We start from the raw sequence: 18051 nt of genomic DNA on the forward strand, positions 1-18051 counted from the left end.
TGATAATTGACAATTTAACCAAGTACACGAAATTGTATCCAGTGGTAGATACCTCAGCTGCTCAAGTGTTGAACAGTGTAAAATCGTTTGTGTTAAACTATGGGTTGCCGGATCGGATTATCACTGATCGTGGCACTTGCTTTACATCCAAGCAGTTTGAAACCTACTGCATCACGAATGGCATTAATCATATCTTAACATCAGTGCGACATCCACAGGCAAACGGCCAGGTGGAGAGAGTGAATGCTACTTTACTACCAGTAATTCAAGTCTCTATGATGAAGGAGAGAACATGGGATAAGAAGTTGGAGGAAGTGGAAAGTCATCTGAATAATGCCATGAATAAGACTACAGGGATCTCACCCTTTCAAACCTTGTTTGGTTACAAACCGAGTTTTGTAGATGGTGCTTTGAGAACTCTCACTCAACAGTCCGAGAGTGAAAGAAGAGATGTAGGGGAACTCCAGTGCGAAGTGAGGAGGCGAATAGAAGAAGAACACAAGCGTTGGAGAGAAAAATACGACCAACACCACACCACCGTGAAGTACAATATTGGGGACATTGTGTTCTTACGTAGACCACCTATCCCGACGGGTGAACCAACCAAGCTCCAGATCAAGTTCAAAGGACCTCTAGTGGTTACCGCCGTGTTACCAGGGGATACTTACCGTGTGATGTCGTTGAGAAACGAAGTCGGCGCCACCTATGCAACAGTGGCTCATGTGAGCTTGCTAAAGGGCTTTGGAGGACGAGAGAATAAAGAAGATGAAGAACTAGCTGGGAGCGAAACAGACATTGAAAGTAAGGCGGGTGAAGCGATGGGGATTGAGGAAGAATCGAACTCTCAGTTAAACGTAGGGACCCCGCGCTTACCTCAGCAACAAGAAGCGCCTGCCAAGGGGAAAGAAGAAGACTGCGGTTCGAGTGATCGCAGGAGAAGCCAACGGAAGAGGAGACGACCTAGGAGGTATAGTGAGTAATAGGCCATTAGGGACATCACGAGGCTAATTGAGGACAATTAGCGGGCAGAATGGCCGAATGTTAAAGGGGCGAAAAATATTGTCTAATCGATTGATAGATCCCTTCGATAGTTAAGGAAAAGATGGAAGGTTAAGGTTGGTTTTTTCGTTGATGAGTGTGAGCGTTGTTGATGTCTATCTTGTTTAATAAAAAAAAAAAATAAGTTGTGATATAGTTGTTTTATTTCATTTTTTTGTTTGAACATTTTCAACTCTTCCCTGACTGTGAGTTAACAAATATGTCCTATAAATTGCCATTTTGCAAACGTTGATCAGCGCCTCATGTGAACTGTAACAAAAATACCCACACATAAATTTGTTAAATTTTATTATTATTAAGTATTAAATACAATTGGTATTATAGAATATATTTTTCATCTCTCTTACCACATTCCTCTCCGATGGTGATGGATCCGCAACGATACTATGAAAAAAAACACATAATTAGGAAACGATGCAAACAACCACAATTTTTGTTAGCTTTATCATTAATTACAACAAAAAACTCACATCAGTGTGTGGTAAGACACGAGGACCACCTCTTGGACCGTTGACTGCCCTGAAAGGAGTGCTAATTTATGAACATATTGCACTGGTGTTGACACCCTAACACTCTATGGCAGGTATAGCCTAGTTTATAAGTTAGTTTTTGCATAATATCTGCGGAAAGATGAGTTCACAGACAGATGAACCCCGTTCAGAAGAAGAAATGTTTATATTTTTATATATATATATATATAATATGCTTATACCATGTTTTATTTTGTTTTTTTTTTTTACATAATTATTATAATAGAAATTAATAACATGCTAATTTGAACAAAAATGTAATGTGCTTTAACTTTAACCATATGTGTCTGTAAGTGCAATATGTTCCATAAAATACCATGGGGGCACACACTGATCAACTGTAACAAAAAAATATTACAGTTAAATATTTCAAAGTTTACTATTATTAAGTAAGGAGAAATACATACACAATTGGTATTATAAAAACATGTAATATTTTTTTAACACCACTTACCCAATTCCCCTCCTCATGTTGTGGGGTTCAACGGATTCTTATTTACACTAATAAAGAACACACAATTAGGAAAACGTTGCAAACAAAGCTTAATCATTAAATAAAAAAAGAAAAACTCACATTAGGGGGGTCACCCTAGATCCACATAATGGACACCTCCTGGGACGCGTCCAGGTGGTTGGCACACATATGAGTGCTTTGCACCCATTACATGTGTCCTGAAAACAAAGATTGTTTTGTTAAATATTTCTAATTAATGTTTTATTTTGTTGGAACATAATATTAAAGCTACTTACAAATGCCTGAGGCGTCGTTGTGTCCATGTCTGTACTAACATCCTACCAAGCTAGCTTTTTATAGCTAACCCATATCGCGTGAACGTCCGTTTTTCACCCACACTAACCCCCTCTGCTACACACACAAAACATTACAGGATTTTATTGTGGGTGGTATTTCTGGTTCTATTATATGAATTGTTAATAATAATAACTTCATAAATAATACCTTTTGTAACGTCTCCATCCCCTCCTCATGTGTACTTTAATCCAGGTAGAGAGTTTAGTAGAGGGTTACTAGGTGATTATTTGTATGTAACGCCTTCTTTTTCCTCTCCTATCTCTCTCTATCTGGTACCATCCTCGGCTGAGATGTAGAGCTGTCGGAGACATCAACTGAGGGTACCATCCTCGGCTGAGATGTAGAGCTGTCGGAGGCGTCAACTTTGGTGGGGGGTGAAGGTGATGTAGGGGTCTGCTGGGGGTCTTGGAAAGACACAGACCCTAGAGAGGTATGCACCTGAGGGGGCTTGGTAGAACATTTGCCCCTGTAAAAAAAAAGATCATTAATAAAAAAAAAATATATGATAAATGCTACATTATATATATATCTCTTTAACAAAAACTTACAGTTTAAAATGTTAAGTATAAGGGTTGATTAAACGCCAAAAGGTACACAAATCAGCAAGTACCCAACATTTCATTAATACTTCATTGATATTATTTAAGTAATTTTACTGCATTAATTTTCATTCATATTTTTTAGAATTTATTAGATGTTTCACAGACCCTTATGCTGGCCATTTTAATCTACAAAATATTTGTTCAAGTAGAACACCATTTAACTTAGAGCATGTACATATATATATGTGGAATCACCCCCGGATAAATTTATTTTAGTTAAATACTACTCCACGCAATATTTATATTGATGGAAATGGGAAAAGATATTCCTTTGTCAATATTAATTTCAAGGCGTTATAAAATAATCATATTGAATGTGTGTTTTAAGACGAAAAGGTGTAAAGACGAGAAAATATATTATTGCATATTGATTATTATTGAAGTGATTCCTTGTTTTTCTTTCTTTCTTTCTGGTTAAGTATTATCTACTCTCTTCTTTCCTACATATATATGTGACTACTCAGAATAAAGGGCATAATAAAGATAAATCAGAAGAATAATTTGGAATAAAGCTAAAATAAAGTACCTATTTAATTACGAAGATATAATATACATTTTATCATAATTATAACAAAAAAATAAAATATTATGAATGAACAAAGGGAAGAAATTCGCTATGCGGTTGGCGTATTGGATTCCCATGTAGAGGTTCCGGGTTTGAATCCAGCTGCAGACCCTTAGATTTTCTCTTTCTAAGAGCTTCTAACAGGTCACTGTCCGGGTGATGGACAGTGTTGTCTATAACGAGAGAACACTGTACGGAGGCCGGCAGTGCACTGAAAAAAGCTCCGGGCGCCAATAACCTTAGATGTAGACGCGCCTTAAATCATAAAATAAAAGAAAAAGAAAATGAATGAACTGGCCAGCATAAGGGTCTGTGAAACATCTAATAAATTCTAAAAAATATGAATGAAAATTAATGCAGTAAAATTACTTAAATAATATCAATGAAGTATTAATGAAATGTTGGGTACTTGCTGATTTGTGTACCTTTTGAAGTTTAATCAACCCTTATACTTAACATTTTAAACTGTAAGTTTTTGTTAAAGATATTTTTGTGCCTTTTGGATAGATTTTCCTTTTTGTCTGTTTTGCAAAGTTACATATCTGCTTTACGGATTTTATTAAAATTGGGAATAATAAATTTTAATTTTATCATTATAACCTGATCAGGTGTTAAGTCGGAACCGTAACTACCATTGGAGAGATCTTTTTAAAGAATGATTATAAATGCGGTCCCCAAACCATCCTCAATAACAATTTTTTTGAGAAAGCGTTTTGAATAAAATAGGAAGGTAATTTGTACGTAAATAGCAAAATTAAAATGCGATTTCAGTACTTCCCTTTAAGAGGAGTAAGAAAAATAAACTGCGATTACAGTACTTCTCCCTAAAAGGCAAAGAGGCAAAGATTTTGAATCGAACGACAATTCATTGATGTAAATCGGTTCACTCATTGATAATTTTAACGATTGCAGTACTTCCTCTTAGTAGGTGTAAGAGCATGATGGCACTTCACAGCCACGTAGAGGAGCTTTAACCACTTCTTCGTGCTAAATTTTATCAAAATCGGACTAAGCGTTATAGAAATATTGGTAATAATAGTTAATAATAGGGCGTTACTTGGGTGGGGCAAACTCCCCTCCTTATAAGGCACAGTGTCGAGACTTTTAAAGTGCAAATCTGTACAAAATTTCGATTCGAATGTCACTTTATTCATGCAAATCGGTTCACGTTTCGATAATTTGAAACGATTGCTATACTTCCCCTTAAGAAGTGTAAGAGCAGATCGTCGCTTTAATGTTATGGAGGGGAGTCATAACCCTATCATCCTACCAAATTTCATCAAAATCGGGCTAAGATTTACAGAGTAATTAATGATAATAATTTTGGAGGGGGCCTTACATAAACGGGGCTAACTCCTCTCCCATTTGATGTACAGGGTCGAGACCCCCAAAAGGCACATCTACATAACATTCCGACTCGAATGATACCTCATTCATGAAAATCGGTTCACGCGTTTAGGCGCTACATTGTTTACAAAAAAGGTAACAACAACAACAACAACAAGAAGAAGAACAAGAACAAGAACATTTTTTGAAAATGCCGTTTTTGCTCATTTTCAGCATCTTTTTTCTCAAAATCTATCAAATCTAGGTTGTTGCAAAAAAAATACAGTCATAAAGGAGGATTTGCCCTATATTATAAAGAAAATTTGGGAATTTTATCTTTTATAGAAAAAGAGAAAAAAATTGTCAAAATTGTATGGTAGGACAGTTGAATAAGGGTTGATCATCAAAAACTGCACGAAAAAGCGTAACGTTGAAAAACACCCAACTTTGACAATTTTTTCCTCTTTTTCTATAAAAGATAAAATTCCCAAATTTTCTTTAAAATAAAGAGCAAACCCTCCTTTATGACTGTAATTTTTTTGCATCAACCCAGATCTAATAGGTTTCGAGAAAAAAGTTGCCGAAAATGAGCAAAAACGGCTTTTTCAAAAAATCTTCTTCTTCTTGTTGTTGTTGTTGTTGTTACCTTTTTTGTAAACAACGTAGCGCCTAAACGCGCGAACTGATTTTCATGAATGAGGTTTCATTCGATTCGGAATTTTATGTAGATGTGCCTTTTGGGGGTCTCGGCGCTGTACATCGAATGGGAGAGGAGTTAGCCCCCTTTATGTAAGGGCCCCTCTAAAATTATTATTACTAATTACTCTGTAAATCTTGGCCCGATTTTGATAAAATTTGGGAGGGTGAAAGGGTTCGGGCTCCCCTACGTACCACTAAAGCGACGTTCTGCTCTTACACCTACTAAGGGGAAGTTTTGCAATCGTTTTAATCGGTCGTCGCTATAGAACCGCTTTTCGTGAATAAAGTGTCATTATTTTCCAAATTTTATGTAGATTTAAATTTTAGAGGGCATCTTTGGGAGGGGAGTTCGCCCCACGCGCGTAAGGGCCACTGTAAAACTATTATTACTAATAACTCTGAAAATTTGAGCCAGATTTTGATAAAATTTAGCATGTAGGGGTAGTTGAAGCTTTCCTACGTGACATTAAAGTGCCATCACGCTCTAACATCTACTAAAGGGAAGTATTGCAAACGTTACAAATCATCAACGCGTGAATTGATTTTCATGAATAGAGCGCCATTAGAATGAGAATTAATGTAGTAATGACTTTTGAGGGTCTCGACACATTATATACTTTCTGAGGGAACTTTTCTTACGTAAATAATACCGCCTCAAACTAATATATTATTATTAATCATTTTAATAACACTGTGAATTTTCACCCGTTTTTGATTAAATTTCGCAAGAAGAAGAATTTAGAGTGCGTTACACTTAAGTGCCTTCTGATCTCACACCTTCAAAGGGGATGTATTGCAATCATGCCGTTATTGCAGTTTAAATTTTAGGGAGAAGAACTTTAATTGTAGATAACTTTTCTTTTCCTCTTTGGAAGAGGTTATTGCGATCAGAGCTCTACTTCTCTTAAATCCCTCAGAGGAAGCAATGTAATCTTAATTTATCTCACCGCTCTTACTAGAAGGTAATGTAATCACAATTTTCTTTCTATTGTACCTCTTCATGGGATGTGAAATCATTCATCATTTCATCCCATAACATTTCTCTCAATATCCATTTTCTTACCTCCAATTTGTTACCATTCCCACATAACTTATAACATTTTTTTATTTTCATTCTACACCTTCCGGCTAGTTGTTCACTAATCCCCCATAACTTTTCCCAGTCTGCATTTTCATCATAACAACTTGGCAACATTCCTCCCTAACTTTTCTTTAGTCTTTATCTTCTACTCACTAATTTGATACTAATTTGATTTGAGATACCTTCCACTAACTTGGTATAATAATAATATAAAGTATTAAAGTACAGTGCATAAAACTATTGCTTATCCCAATGTTGACAAAACCTGTAAACCAGAATAGAAACTTTACAGAATAGACTTTTAATGGTTTAGAATATTTTGGAAAATGATAAGAAGATAGTCAAGGAGGGGAGTTTGCCTCACCTAAGTTAAGCCACTCTAAAATTATCATTATTAACTCGGTAAACCTTGGCCCGAATTTGATAAAATTTGCGAGTGCCATCTTGCTCTTACTCTACTAAGGGAAAGTATTGCAATCGTTTCAAATTATCGATGGGTGATCTGATTTTCATGAATGAACAATTAAACACAAAAGAATGTTTAAAATTAAAAAATAAACATACAACGACTTTATTATTACAGGTTTGTTCAAAAATCTTTATTAATTATTATAAATATTACACCAGTGTTTGAAAAAGCACGCAGACACACCGTATTATTTATTTTGCATTGTAACCTTCTGTGTATCTAAACATTGTTACCTGCTATCTACATCAACTAGCGCGCCCCACTGTGAAAACTTCTAAAATTTTAAAAAGAACAACGATATGTCTATACTGATAATATATTTACAACTAATTCCTAACTTAATAAAATATATTTTACTATACTTTATTATTTTGTCTGAGGTTGTGAACAAAAAAATAGTGTTTTACTTAATAAAGGTTATAATAGTGTGATTCCCCTCTCCTTTATGGTTTGTACACACTGTAAAATAGAAGTAAAGATAAAACCTAACCTAAATCAAACGTCTTTTAACAATTGTTGAAATAAGTGCTAGCAATTTTTGCGATATTATTATTTATTAAGCAACTTTGTTGAAGACTTCATATTCATAATTCTTCTTAATTTTGTAAGTAGATATTTTGTTATTTCTTAGTTTCATATAATTTACTTCAAAAAGTAGCTGAATATTCAAAGTTCGTGAGAAGCTTGTTTTAGTAAGATTGAGTGCACCTTAATTGCTGATGTCTCGTCAAAAACTAAGCCTAGTTCTGATTAATTGTTAAATTTCAGTTTCTTATTTCGACAAGTTATTATTATATTGCTTAGATTGTTTTAGTTGCTTGATCAAAAGAATAAAGTAATTACCTGCCTGATGTAGTTTTTAGATGTGGATCCCCTAATTTATTTATTTATTTCTATCTGTTTTTCGGAGTGTGTCACCTTTGTTTGATCTACTTGCAACATTTTTTTTGCCTGCTTCTGGTGAGGAAAATATTCCAATCGCCCAAATTAGTTCAAGTCGATAATAAACTTGTTACCGAAAGTGACAACCACTTTACTAAGTAGTTTTTCACTTTCACGATTACTAGAGCTTAGTTTTATACTTCAATAAATAGGTTTTATTTGAAACATTTTGTCAAAGTGCTTTATTATATTTAGTGTGAAATACGATTACATGAGTCCTAAACTTCCAAGATTGAAGATACTTCCACAGTCTTTTTTCAACTCTCGGTCATTGAAAATTCATTCTCGTTTGAGTTCAGGTTTTTTATTTACATAATTTTAATTTTCCTTTTGTTTTTTTTTTTTTATTTGTGTAAGTTGCAAATCTGATATATTCCATAAATCATATTCAGCTTGGATAACTAAAAATTTTTTTCCTCCATTACTGTTTGTAGTTATGGTCAACTATTGTTCTGGCGGTCCATTTTTTTTTTTTTTCCTATACTAAAATATTCCCAATCGGATACATTACTTTTTGAAGTTCTATTGCAACAAACCAAAATCACTTCTTTTTACAAAGTTAAAAAATAATTTTTGTTTTTGTTTTCAGAATCTAAGAAAAAATATACGTTAAGTATATCTTCTATATTAATTATTTACTTATGTTTATATTTTTACAAAAATGCCTTCTAAATATCGAAAAAGAAAGCAAATAATTAAAAATTTAGTAACGGGCATTAGACAGACAATTGACAGCACTGCTGAGCTCGAGAACTACACTACTGTGACTCCCGCCGCCACTAAGCAACAACGGTACTACGTTAAAAATCGCGAGGGAATAGTAAGAAAACAGCAACAATATAATTTTAGACAAAAAGAAAAAATCCAAGAGAAACAGAAAGAGTACAATATAGAACATAAAGAAAAAATCCAAGAGAAACAGAAAGAGTACAATTTAGAACATAAAGAACACATTAAAGAGAAACAGAAAGAGTACAATTTAGAACATAAACAAAAAATCCAAGAGAAACAGAAAGAGTACGATTTATTTCATAGAGAGGAAATAAACAAAAAACAGAGAGAGTACGATTTATTTCATAAAGAGGAAATAAACAAAAAACAGAGAGAGTACGATTTATCTCATAAAGAGGAAATAAACAAAAAACAGAGAGAGTACGATTTATCTCATAAAGAGAAAGTAAAGAAAAAACAGAGAAAGTATAATTTATCTCATAAAGAGGAGATACAGAAGAAACAGAGAGAATATGACACAGCTCATTCAGAACAAAAAAGAAAGAAGCAAAGAGTATACAATGTTGTCCATAAAGTTGGCATAGCAAGGAAGCAAAAACAAAAAGACAGAATAAACAGTGAAAAGAAGACTGAAACACAAAGAAAGTACAATGAAGAGAAAAGAAACAAAGTCAGCAGTAGACAAAAACGTTATGATGGAAGAAATCGAGCTGTTATCAACTTAAAAAGAAATATCCGGTACTTTTTGACTCGGCAAAACGTAAATAAGCCCTCGGTGTCATTCGCTAATTTATTGAAAAAACGGATACAGACACGAAAAAAGATAAATAGGTTTCAAGGTGAATGCGCGTTAATAAACAGATTATGTGCAAATTTAAAGCTAAATAGTAAAGTTAATAAACATTATATTGTCAAAAATAAAACTAAACGCACATTGTTTTATTACCTGATAAAACATTCTAATCATTTAGTCGGAATCGCTCGATCATACTTAAGATTTCTAAACAATAAATTAAAAGCCGTTGTTGATGAGGCCGTTAATAAGTTCGAAATCAATAAAATTAAAACTCTAACTCCTAAAAATATCGTGAAAGTATTCGGAGGTAAACAGAAACACACTGCACATTCTGAACCTTATTTCTTCGAAAGCTCTTATAGCGCGATTCCTCCCGGTCATACATTTCTTGCAAATAGTCAGCACGTTTTCGTGAACGCACACAATTTAAAAAAGTACATTACTAAAGGTAATAATATTGTAGAATGGCCTTGCGGTATCACGTGTAAATTTTCAAAACAATGTATGAGCACTATTTTAAATAAATTAGTTGAATTTGTTCAGGGCGGTATAAATACTGTGTCAATCAAAAAGCTTGCAAACACATGTCGGTACAGACATCACAATAAAAAAGGTCACACCATACACTGCGCTTCACACAACAGTATATTCAAATGCAGTACACTTCTACAACTTCTTTCAGAATTGGCGGTACATTACACCGCGTTTAGGAACATAAAAAGACAGATTTACATCATACGTAATCTATTTTTCAAAATTAATCGTGTAAGTACAAGAATTAATAAAGCAAATAATGTCGACTCTATTTTACGGTCCGTTAAAGATTTAAAAAAGTTTCTCGGAACACTTAAAATCGACACCAATAAATTTAAGAAGTACGTACCATCTACTAGTTGCGACACCAATGAAATAAATATTCTGCATAAATATAAAAAAAACTTATCTTCCTTAAAACGTACAGTCTGTTCTTTTCCGGAGAATTTTTGCGCGTGTTGCAATATGTTAACTTATGACGAGGATTTAAAAGATTTCGTAAATTTTAAGAAAAACAATAACAAATCATGGCAATCTATAATTCTTAATATTAATAAAAACTATGATAATATTCGCCGACGCGGTCTTAAAATTTGTACATACTGTGCACGAAAATTGAATCAAAATTGTATTCCCGGACGCGCCGCGTATAACTGTTTAGAAGTAGATACCGTGCCAAAAGAAGTTGGTAAGCTGAATATATTCGAAACAATGCTGACCCAATTAGTTAAATCGTTCCAATGTGTAATTCGTCTCCAACCGAAAAAAGGGAAAATTGCGGTCAGTGAAAAACTTAAAGGGTTAAAGGGTCGCGTCACTTATTTACCCCTCCCTTTGCAGAAAAACGTGGACCTACTTCCGAATGAATTGCCCCAAAATCATGAAGTGGTTGTACTGGTTAATGGCGTACCTACTCAAAACCGAGTCATATGGCGAGATTTAGTGAGCGCGAATAAAATTTACAAAGCGATTGCTGCTTTAAAAGAAATTAACCCGTTGTACGCGAACGTAAATCTAAATGTAAAATTATTACCGAATATTAACGAAAATATAGGTAACAAATATACTTTTAAGGATGTATCCGGGGCATCCATAAAAAAAGTAGATAGTACAACTTTTTATAAAACCGGATTTTATACTTTTCACTCCCTTCATCCGATAAATATGAGCGCGGTTGAATCGAGCGAAATCGAATCGTATCAAATGCAGCAAATGAAGGGAGAGTATGTGTCGGTTTTTGATAAAAATTTAGATTATTTAACATTTCCGCATCTATTTCCTAAAGGCAGGTTCGGAAAATTTGACATAAATAGAAATTATCCTCTGTCGGACGCTGAGTATCGTAAAACGCGAATATTGAATAAAGACGGGCGATTTCGGCGGGATCCTTGTTATTTATTTCATTTGTTAAATGACAGTGAATTTAAATACCTTGGCGGGGCCATTGCCCACTTGTTAAACGTTCGCGCGTACAAACCGTACACGGTCAATGATATTTTAACTAAAGTTACCGTAAACGATGAACAGTTGGAACAACATTTAATCAATTTATTTAGTTCGTTACGGGGTACTAAGGAGTATTGGCAACGTCGTCGCCAAGAACTCAATGCCATGACACGCGATTTTGGGGCGCCGACTTTTTTTGTAACTTTGTCATGTGCAGAATATGATCATTCCGAGTTATTGCAATACATTGTCAAAATTAATAAAGATGTTCCTAACGTGGAGAAAATGTCCGCCGGGGAGTTATGTGCGTTAGATCCGACTAGCGTATGCAGATATTATCACCGTCTCATCCGAAATATGTTCAAGTTCCTAATTAACGATAAAATAAACCCGGTATTAGGTTTCGTAGAGCACTATTTTTGGCGCGTAGAATATCAAGAAAGGGGGCGCCGCATTACCACATGTTATTGTGGATTCGGGATAGTCCGGAAATTAATAACGTCTCCTTAAAAAACGTTGCCGATTTTATTAATACATACATTTGTGCTCGGTTGCCGGATCCTTTAGAGTCACCTGTCTTACACTCGTATGTTCGGAAATATCAAATGCATAAGTGCAACTCATACTGTCAGCGTAAATATCGCGTTAAACAAAAAATTTATACCAAATGTCGGTTTGGATTTCCGCGTAAAGTTACTGACGAATTAATAATTAATGACATAATTTCTACAATCGCGTCTAGAGTTAAAGGTTTCGGTCCGAAACGTGTTTATGACTTGCCTAGACAGAGAAGTGAGGTACGCATTAACGACTACAACCCTGTCCTTCTATTAGCTTCCGGCGGGTTTAACGTTGACGTGCAATTTGTTAAAGACGGTGATTTAAGATTAGTCATTTACGCAACTAGTTATATATCTAAAAATGAAAAAACGGAATTAGAAGATTTGTGGGCTGATATATGTAAAAAATCGAATAGAAAAGCGTTGTGGAGTTTAGGTTTAAAGAAATTAACGCATCGGCAGATCGGGTTATACGAAACAGTGGATCGGTTACTCGGGCATCATTTGTACGGTAAATCGGAAGATATGCGATATATCAGCACTACGTTTCGCGAAAATAGAAAACTATGTTTAAAACCTTATAATGAACTAAAAAATATGCCGGCTAATTCCACGGATATATATTTGAAGACATGGCTGAACGACTATTATCCGAATCGACCCGACAATCTAGAAACTTTAAACTTGTACGATTTCTGTCGTTATCACGATCTTTCCCGCGATCAATTAGAAGCCGAAAACCGAATAAATTTAAAAAATAATGTTATTTTAAGAAAGCGCGGTAAACCTTACGTGATTCAACACCCCATTTACAAAACGTTAAATACAGAACAAGACCGCAATAAGTATTATCATTCCCTTTTACTTCTTTTTAAACCGTGGCGAAATGAATCGGATATTTTAAAAGGTTTTCGGACGTACCAAGAAGCGTTTGACCATTATTCCGCGGAATTAAAAGAGGCCATGACTTACCACGATAAATTAATTATGATTGAAGAAGGAATCAAAGAACTTCAGAGTAAAATTGCGGAATTCAAAGAAGAGAATTTCATTAATTTAGAAGACGATAATATTATCCGAGAAGTGCTGGATGCAGACGTGGCGATGTTGGAAGTTTGCGCGGCGATGTATACTAACATTGATGATCGCGATAGTAAATTTAATTTAAACGAAGATCAGAGCCGGATTTTTAATAAAATATCTAAAACACTTATCGACCAAAGTCAAAAAAAATGCAATAGTCAAATAAAATTATTCGTATCTGGTGTAGGCGGTACGGGTAAATCGTATCTCTTAAAAGCGTTAAAAGTTTGCATTAATAATACATTTCCGCCTAAGAAAGACACTGTTTCAGTGGCTATAACGGCTCCGACCGGCCTGGCTGCATATAATGTAAATGGCATCACCATTTACCGGCTTTTATCGCTCCCGGTAGAGCACCAGCAAACCGCCGAATATAATAAATTAAACGTCGAAAGCTGTCGGGCGATTAGGCACGTTCTTCAAGACATGAAATTGTTGATAATAGATGAAATTAGTTTAGTTTCGAGTCTCGTTTTCGCTTATATTCATCTTCGGTTGACGGAAATTGCCAAAAATAATGAACCATTCGGAAATTTTAATATTTCACTTTTCGGTGATTTGTTACAATTGCAGCCAGTTAAAGGTAATCAAGTTTTTAAAAAATTAACTCGCATCGAATGCAAATCCAAACTCGGGTCTATCGGTTCTGCTGATCTTTGGTCGATGTTCGAATACGACGAATTAAAAATTAACGTGAGACAGAAAAATGATAAAAGCGGTTTCGTAAACACTTTGCTCAATATTCGGCCAGGTAATATCTGCGCAGAAGACATCGCACTATTAAACTCGCGTGTTTTGCCAAAAAATGATTTAAATAATGTAATAGAAAATTATAAAGAATTACTCGATTCCGGTAAAAATCCGTTGTGTCTCTTCGCGACTAAAGCTCAGTGCACAAGTTTTAATAAACTTTATTCAGATAAATTTGCGAAAGAAATAGTCACAATAGATAGCATCGATGAAATTGATTATAATTTTAAACTCTCGAATAAAAAAATAAAAGATTTGAACGTTTTAATTAATAAAATTTCGGAAGACGTCTCCCGCACTGCTAATTTATCTAAAACAATAAATTTATTTGTTGGCGCGAAAATAATGGTTAAAAGAAATATCGATATTGCTAACGGAATTGTAAACGGAACAATCGGTACAGTTGAACGGTTTGTTTATAAAGGAAACGTGGTAGATACTTTAATAATTCTCGTGAATAACAAGCCCTTTTCTTTAGAAAGGGTTAAAGCGCGATTTCTGTTGTTAAAAAATATTTACGTGCATAGGAAACAATTTCCGGTGACTCTTTCGTACGCGGTAACCATCCACAAATCTCAAGGCCTAACCTTGGATTGTTTGTTCACGAGTTTAGGTAAAGAAGTGTTTGCACCGGGTATGCACTACGTAGCTCTCTCGCGGGTCACTAATTTAACCGGTTTGTATTTAATTGATTTCGATTCGTCAAAAATAAAAGTAGATACGGACGCGATAAGTGAATACCGTCGTTTAAATAAAATGATCCAATCACCACGTTTGCAAACTGCGAATAATAATATTCGCGTTTCCCCCACCATCAATTTAACAAAAGAAGAATCCCTTCTCCAATCAAATATTAATCGCGAACTTTGTTCTAAAACGGAAATATTTGGCTTACCGAATTCTGACGGCGTTTCGTGTTACGCAAATGTTGTGGCACAGTGTTTAATTAATATAAATTCCGTTAAATTTAACCTAACGAATAACCTCGTCAATAATATAAACTTAACTTTCCCGGATCCAAAAACTCGCGATAACTACCAAAAAGTGAGTGTAACTTGCGAATTATTTAATATTTTAACAACCGGAATAACTCGTGGAACCAAAAAATCTAACACCAAAAGACTCCGTGGACTAATTGCTCAAAACGACATAAACTTCAACGCTAATATTCAGCAAGACGCGCAAGAATTTCTATCGTTCGTAATAAATGCTTTAAAAACAGAAAATATCATTCCGAGCAAGTTATTTGATTGCACAGTTAAATTCGTTAGAAAATGTTTCAATTGCAATCATTATTGGGATGACGTTCCCTTTAATCCTGAAATAATGTACTTCCTAGAATTCGGGGTTGTCCAAAATAACGAACCGGTTGGTTTTCTAACGTTATTCGACTATAAATTATCGGATATAACTTGTTCAGAATGCGGGGAAAATAATATTTATATTAAAAGTAAATTAAATTCGGTATCGGACTATCTAATAGTAATATTAAAGCGTTACCAAGGAAATCGTGTTTTAAATGAAATTCGCTCTTTCGATGAAAATAATGTTAAAATTGACGGCTTTAATTTCACACTGGCGTCCGTGATTTACCACTTCGGTTCAGGCCTTAATTCCGGTCACTATGTTTGCGCGATAAAAAGTCAAAATAATTCGTGGACTTCGTTAAATGACGAAATTATAAATTATAATTTTAAATTCAATCCGGGATTAAAAGACGCGTACATTTTAATGCTAAAAACAATGTAAAAACAAAAATCGAAACCGATATATTTTTAATTTAAAATATTTCATTTCGGTCGTTAGAGAGCCAGCAGGTAACGGACATTAGGACTGACTGCATGTGATTTCTATTTAATGATAATATTAATTAATTTGTTTGTGCATGTTTCTCTTTTAAAAAAATATATGATTGAAATAGAATTTGTTTTTCGCAATGAATCTTTATTGTTGTCCCGATATATTTTTTATATTGACACGGTCAATACCGTGAATGGAAATATGTCATTTTAGTTTTAAATAAGATATGGGCCAATTTAGGCCTAAGCCTTACGCCTTAACTTACTCACCCGCCTTTTCATGGCTTATTATAATTGATTATCGAAATATAAGATTTTTTTCATATACAGTGTTGTCTGTAACAAGAAATCGAAAAACACACTATATATTATTTTTCCATTGAACAAAGAAATTTATTTCATTGTAATTTACATATATATTTGCGATTAAAACAAATTCAATGTCATATTCTACAATATTTATTAGTTAATTTCTTTATTTTATTTAATTCCATGTTTTCAACAATTTTACTCACTAATTTATTTCTACTATTCATAAATTTTTGAAATTCCTTTAGATGAATAATGAAACACAGCTGAGTAATAAAAACGTTAAATTAACTAACTTCCAACTTCTTTACCTATTTTTTGAAATATTACGCTCGTAGTTTTTTTTAATAATGTAGAAAACTTTAAGATAACCAACTAAAATTAATTAAATTTGATGCAGTTCTAAGGATTGTAGACCTAATTCAGAGGAAGCAATATACATAATGTTAAATAAATCCTCCTCACTGTGAAAGGTTTGTTGTATATAATTATTTTATTACATCAATTGCAATGTTTTGTTATATTATGTGTGACTAAAACTAACTGACGGACTAAATCCGCCGAAGCCGGTCCCAAGCCCTGGTTGTAAAAAGATGAGGGGTCCGTTTCATTATGTTGCAGATATAAAGGCAAACTGTACGCAGAGAGATCATATTCAAAGATGTCTATGAAGTTTAAATATTGTTCGTCATAGGACTATGAAACTATAATTAAAACTGTCCAAAAGGTACAAAAATCTCTTTAACAAAAACTTACAGTTTAAATGTTAAGTATAAGGGTTGATTAAACGACAAAAGGTACACAAATCAGCGAGTACCCAACATTTCATTCCTATTACAGCTCGTAATAATTTGAGCAATTTAGAAAGTTTTTGAAAATATTTATGTTTTTTTAAAATTTCTTTCTAATTTTTCCCCATTTTTATAAAAGATTTCTCTTACTATTAGGTTTTCTGATAACATCCCCCGAACAGTGTCTTCATACATCCTTGCAGAAGATATTAGAAAAAGAATCCATTGTACTTTTGCAAAATTTGATATCATTTAAGTAAAATTTTACTGCATTAAATTTTCATTAATATTTTTTACATTTTATTTCACGTCTCAGACCCTTATGCTGGCCATTTTTTGTCAATAAAATATTTTTGCTCAGTGAAGAGTAGCACCATTTAATTTAAATTGATTGTAGTAGGAGTTATTAAATGCTTAAAGCAAAGGTTTTTTATGAGACGCTATTCTAGATAGATAGATAGATAAACTTCTGTATTTGATGTTATTAACATATTACAGGGGTTCTGAAAAGTACAATAATTTTAAATAACCACTGTTATATAGTAATAAAATAATTAAACAAAATTAAACTTTTCTTTGTAAACAAAAAATAAAAAATAATAATAATCATACTGATATAACATTTTTAGCTGCAATAAATTCTATTTCTATTTCTTTATTCATCCTTCACAAATGATCTCAGCTTTAAAGACTCTATTATATAATAGTAGATCTGATTTAGGCGGTCATATGTGTTTATTTTTAGAATGTTTATTAGCTGGGACTCTTTTTGAAGAAACTCTCCCAGGTAGTGTCTTCTCATCGGTGAATACAGCGGACAGTCTAGGAGAAAGTGCTCCAGGGTTTCCTTTCTATTTAAATTGCACATTGTACAGATTGAATTGGTATCTATGTGGTAATAACCATTTCTAGATCTGATTCTCAATGCCTTGCAACTCGATACTCGAATCTGGCTCACCACTCTGTCTAAAGCGCAAGTATAGTAAATATAATCCTCATTTAGACCTAATAAACTTATATCTCTATACAAGCGACTATAGCCAGAATGAACAGCCCTATCGACATCGAGCGAAAGAACATGGTTAGTCCACTTTTCGATCAAATCTGGTACCCTCTGTTTTAAGCACCTCTCATTATCACAAAGAACGAAGTCAGATTCGCCAATAA

The 18051-nt window shown here is 33.9% G+C and overlaps 1 long non-coding RNA gene across 1 annotated transcript; it reads right to left on the reverse strand.

The window, feature by feature from the left end:
- Positions 1-1870: 1870 nt before the first annotated feature.
- On the reverse strand, positions 1871-2860 carry LOC141459933 (uncharacterized). The gene is made up of 3 exons (XR_012461658.1): positions 2340-2860; positions 2164-2261; positions 1871-2090 (listed from the first exon to the last, which is right to left on the reverse strand). It is a non-coding gene; the product is annotated as an uncharacterized lncRNA (long non-coding RNA).
- Between the last annotated feature and the right edge of the window lie 15191 nt (positions 2861-18051).

The sequence above is a fragment of the Rhodnius prolixus genome, unplaced genomic scaffold, assembly GCF_049639745.1.
Source record: "Rhodnius prolixus isolate KJV_2025 unplaced genomic scaffold, Rpr scaffold_29, whole genome shotgun sequence".
Lineage (NCBI taxonomy): Eukaryota > Metazoa > Arthropoda > Insecta > Hemiptera > Reduviidae > Rhodnius > Rhodnius prolixus.